A 21,745-nucleotide genomic window follows, 5' to 3' on the forward strand; every position below is an offset into this window, starting at 1 on the left:
TTCTTCTCCGGCACCTTGAGCTATGACTGACCACTGCAGCCACTCCTGCAAGACCTGCAGCCAGCTGCCACCATTCCCAAAATCCTGACCTATGAACCGCTGCTGGCGAGTCCATCACAAGGGGGATTATTTTACCTGAAGTTAGGTACATGCAAAAGATTTTGTAAGGTATTTAAAAAATAAGGAGTACCCACGTTTCCACCCCCGGCTCTGACCACAGCATATTAACAGTGCTTCAGACACCCTTCCCCCCTGAACCCTTCTACTGCATCTTCATTCTCATCAAGAGCTGCTACCCCTAAATTTTGAATTTATCCTTTCCTTTCCTTCACAATTTTGTCACATAACGGTACCCCCAAGTAATCTATTAAGCTTTGCATGGTTTTGAACATGATGTAAAAGGAATAAGATATGTGTTGTCATGCTTTGTTCATGAGATACTTTTATGTTGATACATCTCTTTAATGTAGTGCATTTCATTTTCATTACTGTGTAGTAAAATTTAAGATGAACAAAGGCAACATTCTGAAAGCTTCCAGAGAGAATGAACAGAATCAAAACCTCAAGAGCTCTGATCCAATCAGCATCGGATTTTTCAGCAACATTTTTTAAGAACTGAAGGAAAAGAACTTGGAACTTAGAATTTTATGTCTAGCCACTTGAATACCCACATTTTAATATTTTGGGGTAAAATACTTGAAGAGAAACAAACCTAGGAAGTGCCGTAGGAGATAACTGAAGGGAAGGTGAGCAATAAATATATTGGTAAGCCTGATCACTGGAAATTAGCCAGGACCACAGGAAAGAAAAAAGAAATATCCATAATATCACAATGTAATCGGAGGCCCTATCACTATGGTGTTGGAAAGAGGACATATAGATGTGAGATCTAGAAACAGGCCCAAATGTACCAATAACTACAAATGAACCACACTCATTTAGTTAAATGATTGTCAGATTAAATGTCAAACCAAAATCCTCATATGTCCTGTTTATGACACTGGTGTTCCAAAGTGTGGTCTGGGATTGTTAAAGACTGCCACAAGATATGTTCAGAAATGGAGTCTTACCAACTTCATAAAAGTTTCTAAGCAATTTCACAGTCATTTTATGTAATACTAAAATACCTGGGCTTATTTTTTGCTTTTTTTTTTTTTTTGAGATAGGTTCTTACTCCACTGCCTAGGCTGGAGTGCAGTGGCACAGTCTCGGCTCACTGCAGCCTTGACCTGGGCTCTGGTGATCCTCTCACCTCAGTCTCCCTGGTAGCTGGGACTACAGGCACATGCCACCATGCCTGGCTTTTTTTTTTTTTTTTTCTTTTTTTTTGGTAGAGATAGGGTTTCTCCATGTTGCACAGGCTGGTCTTGAACTCCTTAGCCCAAGTGATCTGCCCACTTCAGCCTCCCAAAGTGCTGAGATTACAGACATGAGCAACCATGCCCAGTTTGTTTTTAAAAATATTTTACAAAAGTCTGTCATATGTCAGGAAAAGCAAAAAACAACTGATCTCTACAAAAAATTGAAAAATTATCTGGGCATGGTGGTGCATGCCTGTGGTCCCAGCTATTTGGGAGGCTGAGGTGGGAGGATCACCTGAGTCTGGGAGGTTGAGGCTGCAGTGAGCTAAGATCCCGCCACTACAGTCCTGCCTGTGTGACAAAGCAAGACCCTGTCTTAAAAAAAATTAAAGAGAAACATACTTCCCATTGTGTTACAATTGCCTACTGCAGCGGTCCCCAGCCTTTTTGGCAACAGGGATCGGTCTCGTGGAAGACAATTTTTTCCATGGGTTTGGGGGGTGAGGGGATGGACGGTTTCAGAATGAAACTGCTCCACCTCAGATCATCAGACATTAGTTAGATTCTCATAAGGAGCCACAGCCTAGATCCCTTGCATGCGCGGTTCACAATAGGGTTCACGGTCCTATGAGAATCTAATGTACTGCTGATCTGACAGGGGGCGGAGCTCAGGCAGTAATGCTCCCTCGCCTGCCACTCACCTCCTGTTATGTGGCCTAGTCCTAACAGGCCACGGGCTGGTACCAGTCTGCGGCCCAGGGGTTAAGGACCCCTGGCCTGCGGTTTTCAGTACAGTAACATGCTGTGTAGGTCTGTAGCCTAGGTGTGTAATAGGCTATACTATCTAAGTTTGTGTGAGAACACTCTATGATGTTCACTCAACAAAATCGTCTAACAACACATTTCTCAAAACATATCCCTGTTGTTAGTCAACACATGCCTGTATTTGCTGATACAGGTTGAGTATCCCTAATCCAAAAATTCAAAACCTTAAATGCTCCAAAGCCTGAAACATTTTGAGCACTGATGACATGCTCAAAGCGTGAGCATGAGAGACCATTGAGACCAAGCATATCAGATTTGGGATTTCAGATTTTCAGATTAGGGATGCTCAACCAGTAAGTACAATGCAAATATTCCAAAATCTGAAAAAAATCCAAAATCTAAAACATTTCTGGTCCCACACATTTTAAATAAAGGACATTCAGTCTGTATCACAAGAAGTGGGAAATCCTCTGTACTTCTCTGAAACTGATATGAAAACTTGTACTTCCTCAGATTGTGCTTGACATTAAAATAACATTTGCAGCCAAATATATCTCAGTATAAATATGAGAGTGTTGAAGCCACCTCATATGTATTGCTACCTTTTGTCCAGGATGGGAAAGGTTTTGCCTAACAAATGACATGGCTTAGTAGACAAAGTCTTCCAGAACCTTCCATCCTTGGGGGAAAAAACAGGCTTGGAACCACAGGTTCAGACTGGAGGAATGACACAGATGGTGGGATTTACCCATCTGCCTCTGAGCTGTACCCAGAAGTCTACAATGACCACCCCCACACCTCCCCCAACCTACACACACACCAGGGCAGCCCTTGTATTAACTGGACCAATGTTGTCTCCAGACACGTCCCCCAGCAAAACGACAAGAAGACTTCCTCCATTGCCGCTCCAACCTTCCAACCCCTTTGAGGCACTGTGAGCCTCAAAATCCCAATTTGTATCACTTATACATAGAAGTATACCACACTGCCACTTGCCTTTTTCACTTGACAATATAGTGTGGGCGTTTCTACCAATGGGAAGATACAGATCTAATATTTTATGCATCAAGATACAATTTAACACAACCAAGATCTTATGCACGTGGATTCCTTTTTAGTACAGCTTGTTTTTCATCTCTTCTGTTTGCTTCTCCTCTGCTATCCCGCTCTCCTTCTGTCCACCCTCCTGCCTTGCTCCATGTGAGCAACAGGCTTGGTATCATTCACACATTTCTCCATGATCATAGCCATGTCAACATCCTGCTAGCTAGCTATTCTACATGTACGCACACATACACACCACACACATATATATTCCTTCATGTTTTGTCATTGGCCTCATACACACTTTTCTGCATCTTGCATTGTCTACTGAGCAATATCTTGTGGAAATCCCTACAATTTAGCTGGTATTACTCTAATTAATTTTCCTGATGATTTCACAATATTCTTTGCTGTGGATTCACCATAGCTTATTAAAGTTAAGAGAGATTCATATTCCTAGTTTTTAGCCATCACATATAGCTATAACAAACATTGTTTTATCCAGGTTTAAACAAATGATAAAATACATTCCCAGAAGTAGTATTGCTGGGCTAAATAGTATGGGTATTTTTATTTTTATTTTTTATTTTTTTTGATGGAATCTTGCTCTGTCACCCAGGCTGGAGTACAATGGCGCAATCTCAGCTCACTGTAACCTCTGTCTCCCAGGCTCAAGTGATTCTCCTGCCTTAGCCTCCCAGGTAGCTGGGATTACAGGTACAAGCCACCATGCCCAGCTAATTTTTGTATTTTTAATAGAGATGGGGTTTCACCATATTGGCCAGGCTGGTCTTGAACTCCTGACCTCAGGTGATCCACCCGCCTCGGCCTCCCAAAGTGCTGGGATTATAGACGTGAGCCACCATGCCGGGCTGGGTATTTTAAATTTTAAGGGATGTTGTGACCAGATTGCTTTCCAAAAACTATAATAATTTACATTTCCACCAGAAAGTATGAAAGTACCTTACCTGATTCCTCACTCCTTCATCTCTGTCAATAATACTGTTATCTTTTAAATTTTGTCAGTCTAATAAATATAACATATTTCATGGTACCTTATGTGGTATCTCCTTGAAGCTGTGTTTCCTTGATCGCTAATGTGTTCAAGTAGTTCTTTTCTATTTCTCAGCCATTTCAATTTGCCCTTCTATGGATTTTCTATTCATATTCTTTACCATTTTTCTTTTTCTTTTTCATTTTTTTTCCTTCAACTTTGATTTTAAGTTCATGGGTACATGTGCAGGATGTGCAGATTTGTTACACAGGTAACAATGTGCCATGGTGGTTTGCTGCACAGGTCATCTGCCATTTGTTTTTTAGGTTATCTTTTATTCCGTAAGAGTTATTTGTGTATTATGGGTATTTAACTCTTAATCTGTATTGCAAATATTTATTTCCAAATTTATTTGTCTATTGCTATTTCTTGGCAAGAAATAATTAAAGAAAAGTCAACACAAATAAATTTGGGAAAAAATATTTGCAATACAGATACAGATTTGAATATCCATAATACACAAAAAACTTTTATAAATGCTTAGTTAACTATCTGGATCCACAGAGCAAGTGGGTTTCCTGTTTTGGTTTAGATAATTTCTCCATCCCTAGGTTTTATGTGTAGTCCGATACTTCATTCTTGATCTTTATCATTTAATATTTTACATTTAAGTGTTTTATGCTCCTGGAATTTATATTCGTGATTGGTTGTTCCACTAATCTATCTATCTGTCTCTGTTACAATAAGGCAAATCCATGCTGAATCTTGGCAAATAGTCCTCAGCCTCCCAGGCTCAGGTGATCTCCCACTTCAGCATCCCTGTTACTGGGCCGACAGGCGTGCACTACCACATCCCGCTAATTTTTGCATCTTTTGTAAAGATGGGGTTTCACCATATTGCCCAGGCTGGTCTCAAACTCCTGGGCTCAAGCAATCTGCCTGCCTTGACCTCCCAAAGTGCTAGGATTACAGGTGTGAGCCATCATGTGTGGCATAACTCCTAAATTTTGCAGAGATAAGGTAATACTCTTCATTTGAGCTGATTATTTGAATTTCTCTCGTATTCTGTCTTCTATCTATAAATTCTTACTGTGTACTTATACTATGCAATTTTATACAGAGTATTATTCTGTTAGATTTCACTGTGTGTTTTGAAAGGTCCATTGCTCACCACTGTTTCCTCTTTTCTTTACTCTGTCTCAACTTGAGATCTCTGTTTTGACTCATTTGGGTATTTTCCCCTCCCCCTCCCCCCTCTCCCGGCCCTTCCCCTCCCCGTCCCCCTCCCCCTCCCCTCCTCACCTTCTCCCTTCCTCCCTCTCTCCCCCTCCCCTCCCCTCCCCTCCCCTTCCCTCCCTCCCTCCCTCCTTCCCTCCCTTCCTTCCTTCCTTCCTTCCTTCCTTCCTTCCTTCCTTCCTTTTCTTGAGACATGTCTTGCTCTGTCACCCAGGCTGGAGTGCAGTTGCATGATCACAGCTCACTGCAGTCTTGAACTGCCAGGTTCAAGGGATCCTCCTACCTTAGCCTCCCAAATGGCTGGGACTACTGGCATATACCACCACGCCCAGCTAATTTTCATATTAATATGTTGTATAGAGATGAGGTTTTGCCATGCTCCCCAGGCTGGTCTTGAAGTCCTGTTCTTAGGCAATCCACCCGCCTTTGCATCCCAAAGTGCTGGGATTATAGGCATGAGCCACCGTCCAGCCTGAGTCATTTGTTTTTAGACGGAGTTCTTTTCTGAGATATTTCATTCTAAGGTACAGTACATTTTGATGTTTCTCATGTCCATAACTTTTTTACTCTGACATGTCAGTGATATCTTAGTCTAGTAGAAAAGATTCTTAGTTTGCTGTTTTATTTTTTATTTACTTTTTAAAATCAGTACTTGTTATTCCACTTGTCTGTTAGCTTCCTGTGTTGGCCATCCTTTCCTTTAATTCATCAACCAAATATTTTAATTTAAAAGTTACATTTGTATGCAGGATCCTGTGCCATAAAAAAATTACATTTTGATAACTGAGCTCTTTAAAAGGCTGGGCACAGGCCAGGCGCGGTGCCTCACGCCTGTAATCCCAGCACTTTGGGAGGCGGAAGTGGGTAGATCACAAGGTCAGGAGATGGAGAGAGACCATCCTGGCTAACATGATGAAACCTCGTCTCTACTAAAAATACAAAAAATTAGTCGGGTGTGGTGGCGGGCGCCTGTAGCCCCAGCTACTCAGGAGGCTGAGGCAGGAGAATGGCATGAATCTGGGAGGCGGAGCTTGCAGTGAGCCAAGATCTCGCGGGACTGCTGGCAGCGGAGCGAGACTCCCTCCTCAAAAAAAAAAAGGCTGGGCACAGTGACTCATGCCTGTGATCCCAGCACTTTGGGATGCCGAGGCAGGCAGATCACTTGAGGTCAGGAGTTCAAGACTAGCTTGGCCAACATGGCGAAACCCCGTCTCTACTGAAAATACAAAAATTGGCCAGGCGTGGTAATCCCAACTACTTGGAAGGCTAATTGCAGGATAATTGCTTGAACCTGGGAGGTGGAAGTTGCAGTGAGCTGAGATCATGCCACTGCACTCTAGCCTGGGTGACAGAGGCAGATTCGGTCTCAAAAAAAAAAAAAAAAAAAAAAAAAAGGTCGATAGATAAAGCATGTGTCAAACTGTAGTTAGAGGAGAGCACATGCATATTTTTAAGAGACGTGCATTGAAATATGTAGGGGTGATATGACATGGTGTCCGAAATGTGCTTTAAAATACATAATTGAACAAAGCTATAGTAATCAAAACAGTGTGGTGCTGTCATAGAGACAGATAGACCAATGTTATAGAATAGAGAACCCAGAAATAAACCCTCACACATACGGTCAAATGTTTGTTTTTGTTTTTGTTTTTGTTTTTTTTCCCCAAGACGGAGTCTTGCTTTGTCGCCCAGGCTGGAGTGCAGTGGCATGATCTCGACTCACTGCAACCTCTGCCTCCCAGGTTCAAGCTATTCTCCTGCCTCAGCCTCCCAAGTAGTGGGATTACAGGCACCCACCACCACGCCCAGCTAATTTTTGTATTTTTAGTAGAGATGGGGTTTCACCATGTTGGCCAGGCTGGTCTCGAACTCCTGACCTCAAGGTAATCCCCCCCGCCCTCAGTCTCCCAAAATGGTGGGATTACAGGCGTGAATCACCACGCCAGGCCAGTCAAATGGTTTTTATTTTGACCATTTATTAGGAGAAAAGACCGTCTTTTCATCAAATGATGCTGAAAAACTAGATATCCATATGCAAAATAATAAGTTGAACCCTTAGCAAACACCATATACAAAAATTAATTCATTATGGACCAAAGAACTACATGTAAGATCTGAAACTATAAAACTTGTAAAAGAAAGCATAGGGCAAAATCTTCATGACAAAATTGGGCTATATAAAAAATTTTTTAATTGAGGATCAAAAGATAATACCATCAGAGTAAACAGCCAAACCACAGAATGGGAGAAAATATTTGCAAATCATATATCTGATAAGGGATTACTATCCAGAACATTTAGAAAACCCCTAATAACTCAACAACAACAAAAACAACGCAATTCAAAAATGAGCAAAGGACTTGAATAAACATTTCTTCAAAGAATACAATACAATATACAATTGACCAATAAACAATGAAAAGATGTCCAACCCCAGTAATCACTGGGGAACTACAAATCAAAACAATAATGAGATGTCATTTTATGTGCATTAGGATGGCTACTGTCAAAAAAATGGAAAATATTAATAATAAATGTTGGCGAGGATGTGGAGACATTGGAATCCTTGTGCTCGGTTGGTGAGAATGTAAAATGGTATATCACTATGAAAAACAGTATGGTGGTTCCTCAAAAAAATAGTGATAGAATTACCATATGATTTGGGAGGCTGAGGCAGGTGAATCACAAGGTCAGGAGTTCGAGACCAGCCTGGCCAACATGGTGAAACCACGTCTCTACTAAAAATACAAAAATTAGCTGGACGTGGTGGCGGGCACCTGTAATCCCAACTACTCAGGAGGCTGAGGCAGCAGTATCACTTGAACCCGGGAGGAGGGGGTTGCAGTGAGCTGAGATTGCGCCACTGCACTCCAGCCCGGGTGACAGAGCAAGACTGTCTCAAAAAAAAAAAAAAAAAAAAAAATTACTATATGATTCAGCAATCCCATTTCTGGGTACTTACCCAAAAGAGCTGAAAGCAGGGTCCCAAAGATATTTGTGCACTGATGTTTACAACAGCATTATTCACAAGTTAAAAAAAATGGAAGCAACCTAAGTGTTCACGGGTTGAATGAATAAGCAAATCCATTCAACCTATGGATGAATGGATAAGTAAGTGAATTGTTGTATAAATATACAATGGATAACAACTCAACCTTAAAAAGAGAGGAAATTCTGACCTATAGTACATTTATCTGCATTGTACCTTGAGGACATTATGCTAAGTGAAATAAGCCAGTCACGAAAAGACAAATATTATATAATTCCAATTATATAAGGTACTTAGAGTAGTCAAAATCATAGAAAGTAGAATGGCGGTTGCTAGGGGATGGGAGCAAGGGGGAGATGGAGAGTTACTGTTTTTTTGTTATTGTTGTTTTTGTTTTGTTTTGTTTTGTTTTTTGAGACGGAGTCTTGCTCTGTCTCCCAGGCTGGAGTGCAGTGGTGCGATCTCGGCTCACTGTAACCTCTGCCTCCCAGGTTCAAGTGATTCTCCTGCCTCAGCCTCCCAAGTAGCTGGGATTACAGGCACCCGCCAACATGCCCAGCTAATTTTTGTATTTTTAGTAGAGACGGGGTTTCACTGTGTTGGCCAGGCTGGTCTCGAACTCCTGACCTTGTGATCTGCCCACCTTGACCTCCCAAAGTGCTGGGATTACAAGCGTGAGCCACCGCGCCCTGCCGAGAGTTATTGTTTAATGGGGACAGAGTTTCAGTTTTACAATATGAAAGAGTTCTAGAAATGGATAGTGATGACAGCATTATGAATGTATTTCATACCACTGAACTATCAACTTAAAAATGGTTAAGATGGAAAATTTATATGCATTTTATCACAGTTTTAAAGGTTAATGGGAAAAAATACTTAGAGAAGACAAGAAGTTGATGAAGGATGTGTGGCAAAATCTTTATGGCTGTTAAATCTGGCTGATGGCATATGGAGGTCTATTATGTTTTACTGTGTGTATGTAAATATTCATGATAAAACTAAATTTTTTAGTTCCAGAAATTTTTTTTTGGTGCTGTTCTCAACTCTTTCTAGAAACTCTTCTAATTTTTTGCTCATGCTGGGGTCTGACAGCTGACTGAGCAAAGTCAAGGAAGTGTAAAACAGCAGAGCTGGTGCAGGGAGCAACAAGTGCTTCAGCCTTGTTGGTGCATACAGTGTGAACCAGAGAGAAATAAGTAATGAAAATGGAGCCTCCAGCAAGGGCTGGCTAATGGGCTGCTTTTTAGGCCGCAGCAGATGATGTTCTCTCCCTGTTCTCTATACCTCTGGCCCTGCATTCCCCTGTAGCTGCAAAGGAGGACAGTTTCCAGCACACTGACAGCTTCCTGCCTCAAGCATCTGTACATCTTGCTTTTCCTCTGCTTAAGATTTGGGTATCATGGGAATTTCCTGAACTGACGGCAGGTATATCCTGGAAGTGAGGGAGGCAGGAACTTAATCTCAACAATGCAAGGCGGGACTTAGTGGGAAAATGCCCCAGCCTTCTACCCTCTGATAGGATGATTCAGAGGAATGTTCCACACAGTATCTCAGAAGACCTACAGGATTGAGCTGCAGTTACCCACAGGGGGATCCTGCTCATTATCGCACCACTGATGGGCCTTCCTCCCTCCACTGTTTCACCTCCCCACTCCCTTGTTGGTGCTTCCTAGGATTACATCCCAAATAAACTGTGTGCACCCAAGTTCTTGTCTCAAGGTGTGGTGATTTCAAAATATATTCATAAATTATTTGACATTCCTCCCTCCCCTTGAGTATGGGCAGCTTTAGTGACTGCTTCTAAGGAATAGACTACAGTAGCTGTGATGTGTGTTTTCCAAGGCTGGGTCATAAAAGACTTTACAAATCTCCACCTTGTTCCTTTGAGTCATGCCATGGATACATGCAAGCATGCCTATCATGGGACAGAACCACGGCCCTCTGACAATAGCCACGTGCCTGAGCCATCTTAGAAGTGGATTCACCGGCCCCAGTCAAGCCTTCAGATGATTGCAGCTCCAGTTAACATCCTGATGACAACCCAGTGAGAGCCCTTGAGCCTGAATCACTCAGCTGAGCTGCTCCCAAATCCATAGCCCACAATAACTGTATGAGTGTTTATTATTGTTTTAAGCTGCAAACTTTTGCAGTAATTTGTTCTGTAGCAATAGATAATATGCAGGGGCTGCTGTTGGGTGAAGCCAAATTGAGACATCAGCCATGATGAACCTTCAGGACATAATCTTATAGGTGGGGGAAGTTACGAAAGGTTTTAAAGGGAAGCTCCCACCCCCAACTAGCAGACTCTACCTCAGGTCTTTTTCCTGTTCAGGCTGCCCACTCTCCCCACGGCCATGGTTCGTATTCTCATCCAAGGTAGCAGAAGCACAAATTTAATGTTTCAAAAATGAAACATTTGTTTTATGATTGTTCTCTTGATGTTGAGAATTCATTAGAATTTTCCGTTGGTCTTCTCCAGCACAGGCATTTTGGTAGGGGGCTTCCAGTCCCACTCAGGATCTCTTGGGTACAGTTCCACTGCCACACCCCACCCACTAATTTCCTCCCCCTCACTATAGGCACACCAGCCCCATAGAGCATGGGGCCATGGTATAGTGTCTGGGGGCGGGGTGTTCCATGACCCTGTCTGACTGTGCATTCAGATTCCTGTTCTCTATCCCCCTGGCCCACCTGCATTCCCCTGCAACTGCAGAGGACAGTTTCCAACACTGACAAGTATCTGTACATTTTACTTTTCCTCTGCTTAAGGCTTGGGCATCATGGGAGTTTGCTCAACCGAAGGCAGGTGTACCCCAGAAGTGGGAGAGGCAGGAACACACACATCAGTAATTCTGTGGCTACTGATGTCCAGGTGACCTTTTCTCTCACCTCAGGGCCACTTAGGCTGCCTCTCTCATCTGGAATAGCCAAAGAACCTGCATTCTTGAGTGGGACACTTCCCCCAGAACTGAAGTCACATTCCACCCCCCTGTCAATCCCACCCTAGGTGAACAATCCATGTGTATCCCTGGAATGCTCTCTTAAGGTGCCTCTCCATCAGGCCATCCCAGGGAGAATCCATGGCTCCCAGAAACTCTGGAAGTGATCACTATTGTCCCTCCTCCCAACACCTGTGGCTCTGGCTGCGTTGCAGGGTGGAGAGTACCTTTTCATGCTCTCCATGTGATGGACAGGATGACCTCTTTCCCCACTATGGGAGATGCTGGTAGTGTCCATCCACCTCCTCTTAGCACTCACCTGACTGCAACTGCTCATGGGAACATTTTGATCAACACAGGAAGTGCCAGGGGATAATGCCCACAGGGCAGCCTTCAATTCATAATTGAAGGGATCAGTGTCAGCTCTTTATTCCCTCAAGTGGGGTAGCAGAACCATGCTCTACACTCTCCCAGAGTTCTCGTGGGACTGTGCCCTCTCAGTGTCCCACGATGGTAACCTGCTCCACACACCCCATGTGGGGGGTCCTTCACTTCCCCACCATGCACCTTCCAGCTCTACAACTTGTACTCGAGTCTATGTCTCAGTGTCTGCATTTGAAGGAACTATGACACACACCACAATTACATTGAATTTCACAGATGTCTCCCCCTAAGAGTGGAGGTAAGAAGAAGTTGCACATTACTCTGAAACTTCTAAAAATAATTTTCTCAAAATGAAATAGCAAAAACCCTCCCTCCACCCAAATGCAGTTTATCTCCTTTCAGCCTCTCTGATCCTGAGTGAGAATCGTCTTCTCACCCGGCAGCATGATGCCCCTTGAACTTAATCACATGGGGTCTGGTGCCTTCAGAAGTCTGTGTCAGGTTGTGGGGCTGGGGAAAGGAGGGCAGATCTCCTGTGGTGTCACAAGTTATTGCCACAAGCAAATACTTCACAGAGCACTTTGTAGGCTTTGAGAAGCCAATGACTATGCTAATCCTTTACCTGGACCTTGTTTCCAAGTTCCAGAATGTAGGGCCCTCTGCTCACCTGAAGCCACCATGGGATGCCTTTCAAACTGGAAGATTGCCTTTCCACCAAAGATGCTTCTCCTCCAGCCCCATCAGCCTCTCTCGAAGCCTGGCTGTCAGAGTGATTCCTTCTTCTCTGTCATTTTCCATACTCAATCTATCACCACATGTCGTGGGTTTTTCTTGCAACCACCTCCAGAGTCTATCCTGGTCTCTACACATCCACTGTCACTCCAGTAGTAGATTGCATCACTTTTCTCAGTTCTTCACTCACCCCGAGTCCATATCCTTTGCCATGTGACTTTGCAGCCCCTCCCACTAGAGGTGGTATGTTCTTCCATATGCCTTGACCTTGGGCTTGGCCATGTTGACTTACTTCAGCCAATGAGATGTCACAAAGACTTGAAATGTGCTTGTGTGGCAGGGCTTGCTGTCTTGCACCTCAGACATCATCAAGAGAACACGCACTGGCTAGCCCCTGGGCCCTGGAGAATGACAGACATACAGGGCAGAGCTGCAGCTGGAAACAGAGCTATCCCAACTGCTCCCTACCAATGATCATTGTTTTAAGGGGCTTGTTGGTCACACAGCAATATTGTGGCAATAGCTGACTGATATACCGCTGTAGTCCAAATGACCACAGTTTTGTTTCTTAACTTCCATAGTAATCTCTTAAACAGTTTGCATGTTTTAATTTTGCCCCTTGCCACTCCATTGTATAAACGGCAGCCACTGTGATATTTTTATTGTAAATTCAATTGCATCTTTTCCTAGTTTAAATGATTTCAATGGCATCCCATTGTAATTTTTCTAAAGATCAATTTTTAAGATCAAGTACGTCTAACAGTCTAGTCATTAAAGGGTTTAAGTGTGTAGATCTCAAGAAGAAAAACAGAAGGCAAATACACTTATCAAATAAAGGAAGAAATGTAAAAAAAAAAAAAAAATTGGGAACAAAGAAATCCTATGCCATCTCTTCTATAAATAAAATTTCTCAAAACCACACTCAGAAACAATGCTAAGTTTATACAAGTGTGTTTGTAACACTAAACAAAACTAGAATTACAGAAAGCTCTCAATTTATTCTATACTCCGTCTCTGTTTCGGACTCTGCAGTAGCTCATACTGTGTCAACCAAGCTAAGCTAGAGTCATATCTCCCAGAATTCCCTCCCCTTGGTGCGTCCAGGTCAGGGCTGGCCACAGGAGTAACTTGTGCAAGATTTGGAAAGAGACAGACAGCAGCAGCAGCAGCTGTTACATTTGGAAGATGGGTGCAGGCTTTAGATGCCACTACAGCTGCCTCTGTCCCCATCCCCATGGCCTCATCTGCCTGAGGTCAGTCAGACCGACAGCTCCTGTTCCTCACACTGGACCTCCTACATGTGCAGCTCTGAGGGCTTTTAAAATTTTTTAATTTTTTGGATACAGGGTCTCACTCTGTTGTCCAGGCTGGAGTGTAGTGGCACAATCACAGCTCACTGCAGCCTCGACCTCTTGGGCTCAAACAATCTTCTCACTTCTCAGCCTCCTGAGTAGCTGGTACTACAGGCACGCACCACCATGCCTGGCTAATTTTTGTATTTTTTGTAAAGATTGGGTTTCTCCATGTTGACCAGGCTGGTCTTGAACATTTGGGCACAAGCAATCCTTCTGCCTCGCTCTCCCAAAGTGTTGGGATTACAGGCGTCAGCCACCTGTGCCCAACCCACAGATGTCTTCCGTAGGTCATCCTGGATGTATGAAAGACAGCCAGGTTCCAATTTGTCCTTATGGGTTTTGCTGTGGCTTCCTGGGTCTCCATTCATATTTGCTTTTTCCCACTTCGTGTCAAGCTTTTCTTTGTAGCCTGCCCTGGCTGACCTAGGTTTACCACTACACACAAAGAACAGCCTTCCATCGATTTTTTTCCATTATTTCCCCTGTGACATCTTTCTGATCTTCAAGTAATCCTTACAGGTTTTACCTCACCAGCTTTTCCCGCAAGGACATAAGGTCTAACTCCTATAATAAATCCGTGATTCAAGGGCATCGTATTGCAATAGGAACAAACCCCCAGCTCCTCATCATGCCCTGCAATACAAGGCATGACATGGCCTCTCCCATCTCATCTTAGGTCTGTCTCCTCCCTGCTTGCCTGGGTACAGTGTCATCATTCCTTCAGAACAAGAGCCAATTGAATGGATATCGTAGTTACATTCTCTGTTGAGTCACTTAGCTGCTTCAAGGCTCTCCTCCCCACGTTCCCTGGTTGCCTGAGTCTGGGGAGGAAGAGGTTAAGCTTGTTGGAAGGCCTGGATAGCTTGGGCCTGTTCTCAATCAGAGCACAGCAGGAAGGCGTGGGGCTGCTTGCTGGGTCGGGGAAGTCTCCATAGCAAAGTGATTAGGTCAAGTGTGGGAGAGAACATGCTGAATGTTCATCTCTGTGCATGGAAGAGGGTGGGCTGGGCCAGGGGCAGGAAGGATAGGCGGTCAAGTTCTCAAAGTGGTAAAGCCCTGGGAGTTGGCTTTGCATCTGCAGAGATTTGGCCAGCTCTGGGCGGAGGGTCAGCGTCTCAGGCATCTCATGACAGGCTGGAACGGGTCAATGGACCAGTCTTGCTGGCTGTGCTGTCTCCAGCCCTCCCCTCCCTGGCTTCTTCCTGAGATTTCTTGGCCCAGGAAGCATGTCTGTCCTCCAAGAAACTTCTCCCAGCTGGCTCCTCTCAGCCGGCTCTGCATCACCATGAGAGGTGGCGTTGGCTCCCCGTCTGGCCCTACAGTTTGGACCAAGTACACACATAGGGGAAGGTGAGTTGTATCCCTGAAACACCACAGGAATCAGGGAACTTGACTTGTCTTGAATTTTGTTTCTTGGCTGCATAAGTGGAACATGAAACGCCTTTCACCTCCCACCTTCTGTTCCAGTCACGCTGGACCACACGCTGTTCTCTGGTTGAGCCAGGCTCCCTCACGGCTTTGAACGTGCTGCTGCCTCTGCCTAAAATGTCCTTTCCCATCTCACCCTTAAGACCTGACCCAGTTGTTACTCCCTTTGCGAGGCCTCCCCTTCTACAATGAGTCCTGTCTTCCTGTGGGCTTCTGTGTGGTGACTGCGTTACATCCCCGGTCTCCACCCTTAACCTCCACACAGAGCACCTGAAACTTTAAAAAAATATATAATTTAGGTGGGGCGCAGTGGTTCATGCCTGTAATCCCAGCACATTGGGAGGCCGAGGGGGGGGTGAATCACAAGGTCAGGAAATCGAGACCATCCTGGCCAACACGGTGAAACCTCGTCTCTACTAAAAATACAAAAATTAGGCGAGCATGGTGGTGGGCGCCTGTAGTCCCAGCTACTCAGGAGGCTGAGGCAGGAGAATAGCTTAAACCCAGGAGGTGGAGGTTGCATGAGCCGAGATCACGCCACTGCACTCCAGTCTGGGTGACAGAGCAAGACTCCATCTCAAAAAAAAAAAAAAAAAAAAAGAAAAAAGAAAAAAATTTAATCTCTACTTTGAACCTCCGTTTGGCCGACAGCAAAAATCATGCTAGTCAATTTCTGAGAAATGTGGTCATTTTAGGTTAAAATTCACTTAATTCTGAAATGTTCCTTTCTGCAGTCCCATTCTTACCTTCTCGCCAGGGTCTCGTCTCTGTTTCGGTGGTGGTGGGCTGATGGAACGTGGGTGTTATCATGGTTCTGGGCACAGCATTCTTCCTCCCTGGCTACTCCCAAGATGTGTGAGCTTCCATGTGGTCCCTGACAAGACTCATGGTCCCCTTGTTCCAACCATGAGGTGCCCTCAGGTCCCCAACTTTCTCCCATCTGACCTCTATGCCCTTCTCAGGGTTATGGGAAATGTTAGCTGCTCTCCTATAACATCCTGCAACCCCTAGAAGCTCTCTGGGTCTACTTAGGTCCCTCTGCTGCCAAAGATGCCTGGACAGCCCTATGCTATGGGTACCATGTTAAACCAGATGACTGATGGGAAGTGGGGCAGGTCTCTACCTTCAGATCCCAAACTCTTATGAAATCTGAGGGTCTTATTGTCCACTCCCATCCTTCTAGATATAACTCTAGAGAGAGGGCAGCATGCAGGACACTTTCTCAGGATCCACCCCCTCCAGCATCAAAATGACTTGCTTCCTCAGCTCACCTCTTCCTACCTGCCTTCCCCCTGACCCTCTTCCCTGCCCCTAGGATCTTTACCTTTTAACCCTTTTTTTCAAGCTGGGATCTCACTCTGTCACCCAGGCTGGAGTGCAGTGGTACAATTCCAGCTCACTGAAGTGTACACCTTTCAGGCTCAAGTGAGCCTCCTACCTCAGCCTCTTGAGTAGCTGGGGTGACAGGTGCAAGCCACCATGTTTGGCTAATTTTTTATTTTTTAATTTTTTGTAGAGATGGGGTCTCTCTATGTTGCCCAGGCTGATCTCAAAGTCCTGGCCTTAAGCAATCCTCTTGCCTTGGCTTAATTATTTTTTTTTTTTGACTAGTTAATACATGCACATGGAACAAAAGGAAGTCAAATAGTACAAAAGAACACTCATATTTGTATATAATTTATTTAATCCTACATTTCTTAGGATGCAATCAACTGACTCTTCACCAAGAGTAATGACAAAACCCCTTTCTCCCAAATCCTCTCTCTTCTCTCCTCCATTCAGTTTGGGCTGGTTATTGCTATTATTAGTTCTACTGCTTTACTGCTCCATAGGGACACTGTGAGTGTTTGTATGAGAAAAATCGTCTTTGTTCAAGACAGTCAAGCATTTTGCAGTTTGTTCATTATCTTTGGTCCCCCCACACTAAATGACATCAACGCTGCTCAAGCTCCAAGACCACCAAAGAAGCAGACGCTACCCCTGGCCAACAGCCTCTCTCTAGAGGATTCTTGTATAACTTCACACTTATTTGTATCTCTAATAGCTGGGCTACAGACTTTAAACATATCTTTCCGTGGCCTTCAACTACAAAAAATGAGAAAATCAAGATACTTAACACATTCTTACCTTCATTAGTTTTTACAGTTTCTGCTTTATAATGGTTTATAACATCATTTTGTTTTGCAACCATAGTTCCAATAGTTGTTTTAATTGCAATCCCGAAACATAAATGTATTCAGGGCTCACTACTGGTATTTTTGCTTCTGTTTCTCATTTGTTTACTAAACTTGGTCTTTTTGTATTTTCTTCAAGGTAGCTGAATTTTTGTAGTTTTGAAAATATGTGCATGTTCTATATTTGGACTACAGTTTGGGTTGATGTGAAGTTCCTGAATCATGTTTTCTTTCTCTGAGGACACCATAGGAGCATATGTGGCACAAGATTGTTTCATTGTATTCTAGCTTTGAATCTTGCTGTGCTGATGTTTATAGTCAATCTGATTATTTTAGCTTTAAGTTCGGGGGTGCACGTATAGGTTTGTTAGATGGGTAGATTGAGTGTCACAGGGGTTTGGTATACAGATTATTTCATTATCCAGATAATAAGCATTGTACCTGATAGGAACTATTTACAATCCTCACCTCCCTCCCACACTCCACCCTCAAGTAGGCCCCAGTACTCAGTGTTTAGCTCCCACTTAAGTGAGAACATGCAGTATATGATTTTCTGTTACTATGTTAGTTCACTTAGGATAATTGCCTACAGCTCCATCCGTGTTGCTGCAAAGGACAAGATCTTGTTTTTTTATGGCTGCATAGTATTCCATGGTGTATATGTTCATCACAGCACTGTTTTCTCAAACTTTTTAATTGTTTTGTAGATTCAGGGTCTCACTATGTTGCTCAGGCTGGTCTCGAACTCCTGGGTTCAAGTGATCCTCCAGTCTTGGCCTCCCAGAGTGCTGACATTATAAGTGTGAGCTACCACACTTGGCCCTGATGAGACTATTCACAATAGCAAAGACATGGTGTTATTTTTTGTTGGATGATCTGATCTTTCTACTGAGTAACCAAAAACTCTTTATCTTTGAATTAGGGCAATATTATTAGGATATGTTGGTATTAGTTAATCTGTTCCTTTAGCAATTCATTTAGTGAATGTGCACTGGGGGCTCCTAGATGCCAGGCATTATTTTAAGCATTGGGAACACAGCTTGCTTCCAAAAAAGGACAAAAATCCCCATTCTCATATCTCAAGGAACATACATTTGGGTGTAAACATACATTGGGCATAGTTTAGAAAAAACTATATCCATTTTCCCAGAATATAGTATGGTCTTTCAATCTATAAATTCACATTTTCAGTTTAGGGAAGTTTTTTTAATGTATATATTTGAATGCCAATTATACATATGTTGACTTTCTTCTGTATTTGTTCCATAGCTATTATTTCTTCTCATCTTAAAATTCACTGTTATTCTCCATGTTACTGCATTCATTTTTCTGAAATGTACTTTACAGGCTTCTAGCTTAATTTTCATAGCGTTTTGCTCCTTCATTGGGTCTTTCATTTCTGTGATAGTTTTATTCTTCTCTTTCACTTTTTTCCTGAGTCCTGGTAGCTTATATTTCTCTTCTTTCCCTTGTCTTGTAATTCTTCTCTGGTATACTTGTAGTTTCTCTCTTTTTTCTTTTGTTTGTCTTCTTTCAGTCTTTTGTGCTTGCTTGCTTTCTTGCTTGCTTTTTTTTTGGACAGGCTCTCACTTTGTTGCCCAGACTAGAGTGCAGTGGCATCATCTGGCTTACTGCAGCCTTGACCACTTGGGCTCAAGTGCTCCTCCCACCTCAGCTCCCCAAGTAGTACAGGCAAGCGCCACCACGCCCAGCTAATTTAAAAATTTTTTTTTGTAGAGACAGGTTTTTGCCATGTTGCCCAGGCTGGTCTCAAATTTCTGGTCTCAAATGATCTATGTGCTTTGGCCTCCCAAGGTGCTGGGATGACAGGTGTGAGTCACTGCACCTGGCCTGTAACTTTTCTTGGAGTAATTGTTTATAGATAATTTTTTTTCATTAAGTTACTGAATTCATGAGAAAATTCTTGGTCCCAATTATCATCTATCCAAGACAAAGTCTTTCTCAAATGTTAGCAAGAAGTCTCTTTCTGGCTTATTGGAAAGCTCTGAACAATAGAGTTATGTGTGTGCGTGGTGGGTGTGGTGGTAGTTTGGACTTTTCTATGCCAAACACAGACTGTATAGTTTCACCATGTATATATATATATCATCATCTATAATTTTGAATGTGTATGCAATTTGTATTGATGGGGTAACATTTTTCCCACCAAGTAATTGGTATTTCCTTCCAAAAATGGAAGGGGAGCTTTGGTGGGATGTAACCCTGGGGTTAAAAAAACTTGAATGGATTCCTAGGAAAATTATATGACATATCCCACCTAATTTGAAACATGGTTCAGTTACCAAATTGTTTATAAGCACTTTGTTTAGCAGGAAGGTGGCCAAGAGAGCGTTTAGCCTTGAGGCTGTCTATCAAACACTTTTTGTGAAAAGAGACAAAAGGTGGAAATGAATAAGTTTAGATTATGTACTTTAGGTCCTTTTCTTTTCGTTTTTTCTCTTACCAGCACCTGTTCGTGTTTTAACTGAAGAGGGAAAACCTAGTAAGATAGGTCTCCTGTCTGGGGCCTGAGACGTGTGCACATGAGCTTTCCTAGGTATCAGCTGAGCGAGAGCTTCAATCCACTCTCCCATCTGCAAGGATGGATCCAGACACTGTGTGATATAAATATTTTAAATGCTATGGAAATTTCTTAGTGGTGGATAAAATGAACTCTTTCAATTAAGATAGTCCTGCCCCATGAAAGATACACTTGTAGAGTTCAGTGACAAAATCTTTGTTACTCAGATTTCCCTAGGTCTCTCAAGTTTATGAGAACAAATGGAGTCACATTAAAAGCCATAAATCTAAATGTCACCAACTCACTCAGACTTAAACCATTTGAAAGTACCTCTTATAGGCTGGGCACGATGGCTCACGCCTGTAATCCCAGCACTTTGGGAGGTCGAGGAGGGCAGATCATGAGGTCAGGAGATTGAGACCATCCTGGGTAACGTGGTGAAACCCTGTCTCTACTAAAAATATTTAAAAAAAATTAGCCGGGCGTGGTGGCAGCCGCCTGTAGTCCCAGCTACTCAGGAGGCTAAAGCAGGAGAATGGTGTGAATCCAAGAGACGGAGCTTGCAGTGAGCCAAGATTGTGCCACTGCACTCCAGCCTGGGCAACAAAGTGAGACTCCGTCTCAAAAAAAAAGAAAATACTTCTTATGCTGCTTTGGTGGTAGGGGGCAAGGGCAGGGGCACAGGGCTGGCAGTGGGGACGGATTCCTAGAGGTAACTCGCACAAGCTCATAAGCAAATCCAGGGGACTTCAGACTTGTATCTGCTCAATACCCTGGTCGTGTCAGCCTTGACTGCAGGATTCTGTTAAGTTCTTTAACAGTTCACTATTGCTATAAAACAAACTGCGCCAAACCTTAGTGGCTTAAAGTGACAACCATCTATTTTGTTTATGCTTTTTATCAGCTGGCTATTTGGGCTAGACTCAGCTGGGCTCCCTCATGCATTGGTGGTCAGCTCTGGATGTGGGTATGGGACTTGACAGATCTTCGTTGGGCTCTTTCACGTGCCTGGGGCTTTGGCTGGGACAACTGGGCCCACTTGGCTCTGGGCCATGTAGTCTCTCATCCTCCAGCCAGCTAGCTCAGGCTTGTTCAATGGTAGAGGTAATGTTCCAGTAGAGAGAGTGGGAGAATGCAAGGCTTCTTGAGGCCCAGGCTCTGAAAAGGCACAACATGACTTCTGCCTCCTTCTATTGGCCAAAGCAAGCCACACTGTCTGCCCAAATTCAAGGTGGAGATGTCGACTCCACTCCCTTATTGGAGGAACTGCAGAGTCATATTGCAAACAGCATGTGTGCTGGGAGCCAGTAGTTGCGACCATTTTGGCAATCAAGCCGTCTCTTTCTAGGTCGTGTTGTCAACATAACAAGCTCTTGAAATAGAGAAGCTGAGCAGTGGAGGGCTGGACCCTTAAGTTTCTTGGGTCTCAGAGTACCTGGAAGTTTACAAAACATCCCCTTCAGTTGTGACCTAAAATCCCTTCTTCTTTCCAGGAGCCCCCTACTGTGTGTCCGAGGGACTAGATTGGGAGCAGAGTTGAGTGACAATCTCATTAACCTTCTGTCAACTCAAGCCTTGTTACCACTTGTTTTCTTCTTTCCTTAGAATGCAAATTCTCTCCCAAGAGGGTCTTTTTTCACCTGTCAAGCAGATATCCAACCGGCATGCCATGCTGGTGCACCAGGTGTGTGACGAGGTGGCAGCAGCCCAGGGGTAGACCTCACTTAGGCTTCCTTATTTCTCTCTATCTCATTGGATCTTCCTCTGTAAATTCTTACCTCCTGGATAGCAGAGGGAAAAAATATCTGGATATTAGTCTGGTAAATGAAGTCTTATGCAGTAATCTAAACAGTCCCTCTGGTCTTCTTACGTAAACACTCTCT

The sequence above is a fragment of the Piliocolobus tephrosceles genome, chromosome 20 (genome assembly GCF_002776525.5).
Source record: "Piliocolobus tephrosceles isolate RC106 chromosome 20, ASM277652v3, whole genome shotgun sequence".
NCBI lineage: Eukaryota > Metazoa > Chordata > Mammalia > Primates > Cercopithecidae > Piliocolobus > Piliocolobus tephrosceles.